At 29.5% G+C, this 12,646-nt stretch overlaps 1 pseudogene; it reads right to left on the minus strand.

Annotated features, from left to right (window-relative positions):
• LOC142332471 (xylosyl- and glucuronyltransferase LARGE2s pseudogene) overlaps positions 1–12,646 on the minus strand; it is a 39,924-nt pseudogene that overhangs the window by 11,590 nt on the left and 15,688 nt on the right.

Raw genomic sequence — 12,646 nt, forward strand, 5'->3', positions numbered from 1 at the left:
TTTCAAATGATAAGGTCAAACCTGAGAACAGGTTTTTTTGTGGAGTTGAACGATTCACATTATACTGAGGATATTTTAAAAAGTTAGAAAGTTGTTAGTCTAAATATATTAAATTTCAAGTTGAAAATAAATAAAAAGTTCTGAAAAATTTTATGGTTTCTTATGCGGCTGAGAACCTTTTGAACAACCCTCATAATTAATTACAGAAATTAACAAAAAAAAGTAAAACATGACAAAATTCTTTTATGTATATCTATAAAAAATATTACTAGAAAATAATTAATAATTTCAGAAAGTCTATCACTTTAAAAAACAATATTTAATGAATTTAAATTAATAAATATACAATTAAATTGTACATTAAAAAAATTTAAAGACTACTAATGGCTTGCTCTCAAATTGCATGAACATCATTCTTCAAGATTATTTTGGACCTCATTACAAAGTTCTTCGTCAATAATGCTACTAATAAAAGAGCTGGATAATTAGCTCTAAAATGGTATTCTGGAAAAATAACTTCAAAAATATTTATTCCCTCTTCAGTAATTACAAGCCTTCACCAAATATAACTTACCTTATTTACTTAAATACCATTTACTTTCATTTACGTTAAGAAATAAATTCTGTAACATGAGAAGAATGCCAAACCTCGGAATCAAACCTTCTGAAAGATGAAATAATACCACTCTGCCAACAAAATTTAAAAGCAGTCATTAATAATTTATAAAAAAGAGCAATCCGTGAACTAATCAATAAAAATAGTAAGTTACAAATATTTTAATAAAAAAGTTCAAAAAAGACCATTTAAGGCACTTATGGTAGTTACAATACCATCACATCAGACTTAAACAGTTACAAGTCATATTTTGGGATGATTTCAAGGTCCATCATTAAAAGAAATTGCAGGGATACAAACAAATAATAATGAATATATACTAACTATAATTTACACAAAATATTGTCCAACCTTGCGGTACACTCCACTAATGTCTGCAATATCACTTGAGCAACAGAATCAGCGATTAAATGAAAATGAAGTGGATTCTTTCTATAAAATAATATAGACTTAATAAATGTAACAACAGATCTACTAGAATTATATCCTGCAGAAACAATCGCAACATGGATGACTTCACATTTTGGTACTTCGGCTTCCTATTTTAACATACAATAACAATGCAGTTACACAAAAAAAATTTACAAACTATTACAAAATAATGTAGCATTTTATCAAAAATTAATGAAACTAAAATAATAAAGAGTAAATTAAACCAAAAGTAATGGAAATTATTGTGTTGTCTGTTAATATAATAGGCCACTTCCTCCCAATTTTATGTAATTTTCTACAAAAATATTAAATTACCTAATATATATATATGTTAGTCCTTTTCTTTATCATTGCATTTTTTTTAAAACAAGGATCGCATCACATCTCAAGTTTTTTCAATATAACACTGCTCACTTGTGTTGTTAGCAGAGGTTATGTTTATGTCACTGTTTGAGGTTGTTTACCAAGCTATTTCATTAATTTTATTATTTAAAGGTATAAATTATTATTAATGTAAATAAATTATTTACTTTATATTATAATACTTCAATTATTTATATATTTAATATATTTACTTACTTTATATATTTATAACCTGATTTATTCATTTACATCAATTTATGAATTAATAAGTACGTTTTATTTTTAAGAATTTTAGCGCACTGCATTTGACATTAATAAAAATTGAATACTAAGAACAAATGTTAATTTATTCATATTAATTTATATCTTAACTATAAGATATTAAAATGTTGAAGTGAAATATACAAAACTGAATTAAACAAACATTTTATACACAAGGTATCCACTCCAGACATGATTTCTAGACCAATATAAAAGCAGCTACTTCACATGAGTATCCTCACTAAGCAAAATCACGAACATAAAACACGCATCTACATCCACAGCACACAACACATATACAAACCCTTACAATATCTACAGTTCAATGTTTGCTTTAAATGAAGATATAATGGTTTAGTCATATAAAATAATTTAATTATTTATTAGAAAGCCAACTGTTTATAAATTAACTAAATAACATAATACACAAATACTGGTATACACAAAGCTTTATGCAATAAATAGCAAAAAAAATCAATAACAGAGCTATTGTTAAGGCAGTAAACTACGAGGGCGTTAACGTCAATCCAGAACTTTTGTTCGACTAGAGTATAGATTGAAATTCCTGCGCATTCTGTTGGTTGTACACATAAGGTACAAGTGTCAGCTATTACCGTATGGCGCGCTACCATGAAACAACAACAACAGTCAATTTTAAAGAACATGGCGTTCAATGTAGTGAATAGATATGTGGAACAGGCGTTGAATGAAATTTCTCATGAAAGAAAACATAAAACCTGGTGAGATTTATCCGCAACTCTCTGCACAGTACAGTGATGAGGCTCTTAGTCGCAGTAAAACACGTGAGTGGTGCAAATGTTTTAAACAAGGTCATACACCAGTGAGCGATAATCCAGATCGAGGTGGTTCGAAGCCTAGTAGTCATTCCCATGAACATTCAGCGAATGAAAGAACTGATCCTTGATAATCGACAGGTAACTTGTCAGCAAATTGCAGAAGCAATAAAAACATCTGTGGGAACTGTAAACAAAATCATTCACGATCATCTGAAGTTTAGTGCACATTGGGTACCAAGACAACTTACTACCTTCAACCGGCGAAGAAGACTGCAAATCTGCAAAGAATTAAAGCAATGTTTTGACAAAGAAGGCCAGTTTTTTCTCGCTCTGAGATGAACTGACCTGCGATGAAGTGCGGGTCTATCATTTCAACCCGGAATCGAAACATGCATCAGAGCAAAGGACGCATGCATCCAAAAAATTTTCAATAATTGCCTCTGCAGGCAAAGTTATGGCCTTAGTTTTTTTGGGATAAAAATGGCATCATTCACGTCAATTTCCTACCTCGTGGAGCTAATATTAATATTGAATACTACTGCAAAGTTCTTCAAGATGTGCACAATGCTCTCACCAAAAAACAACCTGGTGCGATCACTAAAGGCATTCTGTTTCTGCAGGAGAATGCACGTCTCCATACAGCCCACCACATAATATGATCTTGGGTGGGAGTTATTGGCACACCCCCACCGTACAGTTCAGACCTCGCTCCCAGCAATTTTCACCTGTTTGGGTCCTTGAAATTTTTCCTAGGAGACTAGCATTTCAACAGTAACAATGAGGTGTGAAGCAGTCAGTCCTATCTTGATTGCGACCTAACAACAAATCTTTCTACCTGCAGGTACCCAGGTACTAGTGAAATGCTGGGATAACTGTATAAATGTAGCAGGGGATTACATCGAGAAATAAAAGTATTCTTTTACTATCATAAGTGTGTTCTATATTTATTAAAAATTATAATCCCGAATTATCAAGGAAAGGAAGTAAGTGATACAGAATGTCTGCATTTGAGCTCTCTGGAATGAGAGAATATAATATCACTGTTTTTTATTATAATTATAATTAATACAAAATTATCTGATTTAATTTATGCATACAAAATATAATTTTACTTACTTTATGTACACAAAATACTTATATCTTTATGATCACACATTATCATAAAAAATTGAAGGATTAAAAAAAATTATTTTTTCCTTTTCATTGTTGCTGGATTTACTTTCCAATTGGAAGAGCGGCAACACAATTGATTAACTTCTATAGTTTTCTGTAAAACTTTAATCCACCATATAAACATTCAAAACTGATATATCTAAAGAATGTTTCAAAAACAACAAAAAACAAATTTTTATAATGTACACTTTAATTTTTCACAACTCAAATCTTAAATTTTTTTTTTATTTCACAATAAATTATATAAGTCTTTTCTTTAATCTCAATCAGATTATTCCCAATTTCATCTAATTTTCAACCACACTTGAAATTTTATCTACTGTTGCTTCAAAAATCATGTTCAGAATTAGTTTTCAGTTTGCCATTATATGAGTATTGTCTTGAAACACTAAACTCATTAGCAAAAATCCGGTTGGTATGAAGTCCAGAAATATTCGACTGACATAAATCTTTTTAAATCAAAGATAGAACAAAAAATTCTTGCAATACAGTATGACAGATATTGTAAGCTTCCTGAAAACACTACTCTTTCATTTTTCTCCTTCAGTTTAATAAATGATTGGATTAAGTAACCATCACCATTTACAGTTTTATTAAAAATAAATAAATTACCTATTTCACACAGCAGCAGAGAATTTCACAATAAGTACCAGTGATGATGAGGTGAAGGAAGCTGTCGCCACTTTGATCTGAGAAAGACCACCAGAATTTTTCAGTGACAGAATGCAAAAACGTGTCACACACTGGGAAAAGTGTATCAGTGTAAATGGGGATTATATTTAAAAATAAATACTGCATTTTGTAACTAAAGTATTGTACTTTTATTCATTTTTTATCTCATTCCAATATCTCTTTTCATTCCCATGCTATGCACATATGTATAAAATTTATCAACCAAACCTCGCATAGCCAGTCTTGTAAAATTTATGTAATGAACGTGATACTGGTGATATATTGGAAATTGCAGATATGGAAATTTGAGATAAAATTATGACTTTTACACAATTGAAGGCTTTATAATGAAATGACGGTCAAATTAAAAAAAACTCACTCTCTTTCTTGGGAAAAATTATATAGCTAATGCATGAAGAATAAATAATTCAATGAAATGTTTAATTTTAACACTAGACACATGTTAAGTTGAAAATTATGGTGCTATTAAACAGAATATTTATAGTTTTAACTAATTATTTCTGCAGGAACTTAATGCAGGATACACTATGATATGTTAACTATAAAAAGTCTTTCAAATAAAAAAATATTTTTTTTAATAGTAAAAGAATTCTGAATTGTACAAGCTGCATCAAGATTTAGTAGATGTAACATACAAATAGTATAAAAGTAGATGTAACATCATCTAGTAAGCAAATTGTATACTTATTTACTCAAATTTACTACTCACAATAAGAAGTAAATTTTATAAAAATAAATATAAAATATGTTCAAAAAGTAATATATCAACCAACATGAATATTGCTCAAGCTTTCTTGGGCAAGTTTTGGGGAGAAATATGAATTCCAGTCCTGAGTCAAATAACACATTTTTGGTTTCAGTATTTTCAATCTAGTTAATTATTTACTATACCCACTCTGTCTTTAAGCACTTTGATTTTGAAAAAACGGTTTACAAACAATAAAGAACAAGTCACGAGAACTATCAGGTAACCTGCTTATCAAAGGTTGGAAGGTCGATACTCAAAAATCATGTTGCAGTTATGGCTTTTTTATGTTCACATGATCAGGCTTTCTTGTGCTGTAAATGTGAGTTTACATTATCACAGTTTACTGTTTTATCAGAAGATAGTGAATCCTTATATAGGTTTTTGTATGACCACAGTGTTTTATCAAAATCTAAGAAATGTCTGGATTGCAGAAGTCAAATGACATTAAAAGAAGAAAGGGAATTGTTTGTCACAAAAGAATTATTACTGTTGATTCTTGTCAGAAAAGTTATAAAAGTGTGATAAAACAATCTCCCAAAATAAAAATATTTGTTTTTCCATCAAAATTTAACTAAAACAAAGGTTTGTCGATTTGAAGTGTTTTGGATTACAGTAATACCACCAAGTCAAGATTTCTTGTGTAACAAGATTCATATAGCTAATCCAACATGTGTTGACACCAACACAAGTTTGTGTGCATGTTGTTTTAAAGGAATATTCAGTGATTGTGGCTGGATCTTTGAAGATAATGTATGTCGCAATAAAAACTGTTTCTTTGTTTCAACTTGCAGAAGTGAAACTTTATTATTAATAATCAAACAGTATATTTTTCCCTGCACTATTAACATTAGTGGCTGTTGGAGGTCGACAATTGTTTGCAATCTGAAATTTACAACTACCTAACAGCAGAGGAGCAGAATATGTCCGAACACGTGAACGTGGTTCAGGGGAAATTTCACGGAAATTTTTACCAGTCATTAAAAATAGAAACCACAATGTAAATATCAACTGATGTATTCACATCAATTTTACAATTATTAACTAGAATAATTGATCTTTTAACAAGTTTTGAGAAGAAACAGTCATCCTACTGACTATTAGGCATAATGAGAACAAAGGTAGCAATGTCATTCCTGGTGAGCAATGACTCATAAACTCAAATCGCGACAGGCAAGGGATGATACATTTCTGAAAAGATGCATTGTGGTCACCAGTGTTTGCAAGCGTGAGTGTCTCGTCTCCTCTCTACTGCACTATTCATTTAGTTGCTTTTGGGTAAGCAATAGTGCTTCTTTGTTTTCATTAGTATTGTTTTCTTTTAATAGTAAAGTAGTTACGTAACTTTTAATAGTGTTAATTGATATACACAATATACAGTATAGTAAGTATAAAATATCATAATTGTACATTAATTAACTATATTGACATTTAAAAGTAAGAAAGATGTAAATTGTGCACTTTGTGACTGACACAGTAGATGCGATAAACTTGGAAATCATTTAGTAAATAACACCCAAATGAAAAATCAAGAACTAAAGATCAAGCTAGTATTTCTATATTATTTGAATAAATTGAATGTCTGCAACCCATGTATTTCTATTACTTCTCTTTTTATAACTGATCACATACAATAAATTGGTCGGTAAAATGTAACAAAGTTTTGGAGAAATTTCTGACCAAAAAAATTGTGTTTGGGGAAAATTTCAGGGGTCTGAACATTTTCTGCTCCCCTGCTTAACAGTTAACCACTTTGTTAATTCAGACACTGGGGCTCAAATGCAAGTGATAGAAAGAATATGGCATGAAGTTCATGTAAATGTATCTAACCAAAAGCACCATTTATTTATTTGGCGATCTGATCAAATTCATGTTCCATAGACTCAATCTGAACTACAGATTGCAAATCCATGTCCTGTTTAAAACAATTGGCAGCTCAGTTCTGACCAACAGTAGCAGACAAAAAAAGCCTCCAACAGACAGATAATTCAGAATCTTCTGAGAATACTTTTAAGATTAATTATATTTTTGAGTTTCTGACTTAAAACAAACATTCTTTTGTTCTTCATACTAAGTTTAAATTAATATACCTTAATAACAAAGAGTTTAGAGGCAGGAGGGAAACTGTAAACATTTACCTCAATCTAATGATAACATATTAAAATAAATTAATAATTGGTAGTTTGCATTCAAGAAGACATATGCTTACATTTCACAAACCAATGCCTCTCTTTGAAATTATACTAGTGGAAAACCATAACTCATCCACCAAACATCCCTGTCCTTTCTTTCCCCCTCTGAGTTTCACTATTTGGTTTGTTAAAATAAGAACATCTCAGAGGAATATGTTCGCTGGCAATATAGTGAAAGAAACATTACAATATTATTAAAGTAAAAAAAACTTCTACACAGAGGAATCATTAAAATGATTTATGCCCAGGGAAGTAAAAAAAGCACGCAGAGTTTTATTTTTACCTGAACTGTAATAAATATATCAATATATATACCAAAAAATTTATCTGATACATTATAAATGCTATAAATTTAAAATAGACGTTTTGAGAAAGATATTACTTTTACACAAATATATTTATTACTTACCATGTTGCTCAAAAAAATGTGTAATAGTATAAAACAACAGAGCCAACAATGACTCCAAATATAAAGCTGGTCAGCCGATGCCGAAGGAGTAAAATAGAAATACCATGACGATTTCTTCGTCGAGATATTTTGAAAATCTAAAACAAAGCAGAAAAAGGAAAAATTTGCATACCTTCTGTCAAATAATACTAATTTTACTTGTTAGAAAGTTGTAAAACTACTCACCCTGTCGCCAAGTACAAGTGAAAGGTTACAGGATTATTGCTTGCTTAATCCTGTAAGCAATCCAATTCCACTTAAAGTAACTTTTTAGATAAACCCTTTTAAAAATTGTAATAGTTTTACTACCATATATTCCAATAATATTGTTGATGGAGATATCCTCCTTTTGTTCCTTGCATCATTATATACCCTGCTTAAAATTGAATCCCACACTTCCAGAATCACTCATTTGAAAATTTTCGAATGAAAAACCATTACTTCAAATTCAAGAAATTATTGTGTGCATAATAGGAACTTTAGCAAAGGTAACTACATAATAATTTTAACAAATCGTAATACAAACAATTATACGGGCTCCACACTCCATAAATCTCAAAGCCAAACACAAGTTACAGTTTACAGATCAGTTTATTAGCGATTCCTTCGCATAACTTAATTTACACTTTGTTAGTCGATCTAACAACGAAATGATGTAACTCTTAAAAAAATATAAAAACATTACTACAACGCAAGACACAATTTAAGTTTACGTACCCAATAAAACTCTCTAATGATAAATTATCAAATAATTTATAAAAAAAAAAAATAATAAAATAAAATTGTAAGCAATTTTTTAAAGTATATTAGGTAAAGTAATTTTAACCTTAAAATTGTTAACAAAATATCTTTACAACTAACCTTTTAAAACCTTACATTCTCAGACAGATGCAATAGTTTTCAATACGCATAAATACTGTGCTAAAATCAAAACAAGCCAATGCTCACACGATCTCATGAAATTTTGTGGATGAAAAAGTCCCTTAAAACCCTAGCTATAAGGATATATAGCTAAGGATATATAGGATATATATATATATAGATCTATCATCCCAAAATAACTGGGATGTATTTTGATAGATTACTACATAAAAATAAAATAACTGTTAAGAAAGGACTTAACAACTTCTATAAATGTTTAAAATCTCAAAATCGGTAATTTTAAACATTTATAGACTTTGTTAAGTAAAGGTGTAAAATCGTATGTGTTCTCTTTATTAACGTAATTACCTAATAATTAAATGTTGTAATTAGTTAAGCAAACTTACTTTTATTGCACCCTCCAGCCATAAATAAAGTTTATTTATTAATTTTTTTTGTATTTTGTCAAATTGAATTTCTCATTTTTAATATTAAATTTCTTTGTACCCTTGCTTACTATGTACAACGATTTAGAATTCTAAGCTTGCAAAAGTTTTGTAATTCAATCATATCTTCATAAACTGTTAATTAAATAGAGTATATTAACAAATGCTTTTGAATAGAACTTCAATTGGACTTCAGTCCAATAATAACTTCAGTTATTATTGCTGGTTTCATATTTCTTGTAATTCCGAATCATAGATACAGAGATAAATTCAAGTACTAGATAAACAATGTTTAGGGGTAGCTCCAAGATGATATTTTCTGACTAGAAGTGGTGACTAAACCAAAACACTAGCCTGGGTTTGATAGAAATCTTATTAACACAATTTGTAAAGAATTGCACATAGTTTACACCTAAGTCAAATACTACCTCCTCACAACATATAATTTCATGAGAGATATACTGACACATAATTACCACAATTTTTTAAGAAAAGATTATAACTTTACTCTTGTCTAGACTTAATGGCTTATGATTTGTAATAAACCATCTATGTATCTTACCAGTATCGTTCTGCAGCACAACAAAATAATGGTCACAGTTTACTTTTATAAGAAGTTTCAGACCATTAGCAAACAGTAAGATATTAGACTGACTATCTTTTCCAATGATATTAAATAAAAGTGCAAGAACTTGAACCTTGTGAAACCCCAGAAGTAGCCAAATAACATTTAGAAACTTCCCCAACCACCTTGCCATAGATTAGTTAGGTCAGTCTATGGAACCATATTAACATACAATCAGTGATTCTGTTCATGACCAACTGACTCAACAGTATGCTGTGCTGCAGTATGTCAAACACTTTCCTAAAATCAAAATATATAACATCAACCTAACCTCTATTCTCAATTTTGGAGGCCACAAATGAGATCATTTCATTCAGGTCTGTAACTGTAGCTCTTCAGACCATGAAACTACAGCACGAATCAATAAAATTGCATAAAATCTCATAAAAGTTTATGTAAACAACTTTTTCAAAGACTCAATTGAGCTCTGACATAGGTTTATAATTTCTTATATCATGTAAATCATCATTTTTGAAAACTAATGATACCAGTGCACTCTTCCAGATCTTTGAAAAGAACTTCAGCATCCATAAAAATAGTATTTCCTGTAAAAGGACAAACAACTTGAACTGTTCATGAATGATTTAATATATTTAAAATGTTGGCCGGCTCATCCTTTTTCATTGTTAATTGCTCTCCTTAACTTATCTTTATAGAGAAACAATTTTACTTTTCTTCTAAGACCCAAAAATTCAACAACTTCGCAAGTTGTGTAGACAACCTCAATTTCTTAATTCTCAATGGGCCACATGTTTGCTTAAATCATCTAATAATTAGATGAAAAGAAAAACATTATGGATATTTATTATTTGCTATATATTTTTACAGGTATGCAACAGGCAATTGTGGGGAAGAAAATTTCACTTACCATGCAAGCTGTCTCATTTGCACTAGAAGATGTGCACCTTCTAGAGCAAATATATATATGTTCTGATTTGGGTAATCATCTGCCACAAAATTTATTTATTATCATAAAAAGAAAATAAAAGAAATTAGGGTTGCTGAATTGGACATTGGCATTTACTTACCAGAAGGAGAAAAAAATTTAAGTACATTATAGTTTTAAAAAGTATATCTTTAAAATATAATAACCACTATATATGTGACTGATTATCATTAATATTAATAAATTAACTACCAAGTAGTTTTTTTTTTATTATGACTTACAAGCTGGATTACTCAGTGTTGAACTTCTTGAACTCTTAAAACTTAAAAAACTTTAATAAAATTTTTTTTTTTATTTTGTTTTTTAATATGTAAATATTTATATCTACATGTTCTCGGCGAACAATGAAGAAAATGATAAATCATTAAATAGCAGAATATTCTCAAAATTACTTTCAAAAAACTCTAACTTTTGGTAAATTAAAATAAATATTTTTCATAGACATCAAATAAGATTAATAACTGAATACAAAATAACAACATATATATATATATATATATATATATTTATTTAAATTACAACATTAACATAAGAAATATTCATAACATACTTATAATTCTATGTCTTTAATAACAGATGTATCAAGTAAGATAAAAAATATATCTTTAAAATTTTAATCTTTAACAATCATAGGTAACTTATACTAATTTAATAATATTAATAAATAAATTTATCAACTTACATTTGATGAACCATATAAATGAACTAATAAAATTAACATAGTATTCTTCTATGTTTACAGTAACAATATTCAACATTTAAGTCAGACTGACTTTCATTATCGGAGAGTCAATCTAACTACATACATAACTTAATTTTTTCAAAGGTCAAAATAAATAACATTACCTGTTATTTATTTTGATCCCTAGTTAATCTGATCACCTAGTGTCTTTGTTTTATATAATAGCAGATTCATCCCAACATTTTAAACGTATCTGCAAGTGATTCACATAGTGTCACAAAATTAAATTCTCTAGATATTTTATAATAAATTTTATGCATTTATAAGTCATTTAACAAAGTTTTTGTATTGCAACATAAAAAAATGTGTTTTTTGACAATATTACAGGCAATTTGTCATCAAAATAGGCTGTATTTGAAAATCCTTACCTACCAATTGATCTTTTGTCTATGCGTTAGGGGTGATGGAAGCTTAACTCCAGATTTTTAACAACCCCTCTCCCATACATTTTTGAAAAACTCAAAAAGTTTTTGAATGCGTTTTTCTCTGAATCTATGCATTTTAGAGAAAATTTTTTCAAACAAAAAATGTAGAGGACATTCTCCTCTACAATTATGTCTTTGAAGTTATGCTGTATAATTTGAAATTGAAATACTAGGTGGCGCTGAAGTTGTAAAAAACCTTGTAAACGACTAGACCAGTTACAAATTCACAACATTTGGACGTGCCCAATTCACAACATTTTCACACTTTCACAAGCTATAGCTCCAAAACGGTAAGTCATACAAGAAAATTGTTTAAATAAAAGTTGTCTGTTTTTTTGAGATTAACAACTTTTCCAAATGCAATACAGACAAAAACAATTTTTTTAAACGTAAAAACCACATTTTTTACAACTTCAGCGCCACCTAGTATTTCAATTTCAAATCATACGGCATAACTTCAAAGACATTATTTTAGGAAAGTTATAAAATGGAAACATGTATGTCAGAAATACGTAGATGTAATAATTCTGTCACACATTTATACATTTTCTTGCCTGACAATTCTTAGGTAGCCTGCAGCCTACCTTCAAACACTGCATTGCACCATTATGGTAGTATGCTGTAGCAACGAAACCTCTCTTTTCACCAGTCCAACGCTGCATGATTACTAACTTCCAAATGTGTAGAACTTCTTGGTCACCGCCTACTTCCCCCACCACAGATGCCCCCACTGTAAAGCTTTGTTCAAAGTTGTGGTTTGACTGCCCCACTGTACATATATTTGAATCAACGTCATCCCAGATATCCCAAACCTCATTTTGCAGCAATTCTAATTATTGAAATTGCATTATTTTAGTTTTTTTTTGCTCTTATATGTTTAA

The sequence above is a fragment of the Lycorma delicatula genome, chromosome 11 (assembly GCF_047948215.1).
Source record: "Lycorma delicatula isolate Av1 chromosome 11, ASM4794821v1, whole genome shotgun sequence".
Classification (NCBI taxonomy): domain Eukaryota; kingdom Metazoa; phylum Arthropoda; class Insecta; order Hemiptera; family Fulgoridae; genus Lycorma; species Lycorma delicatula.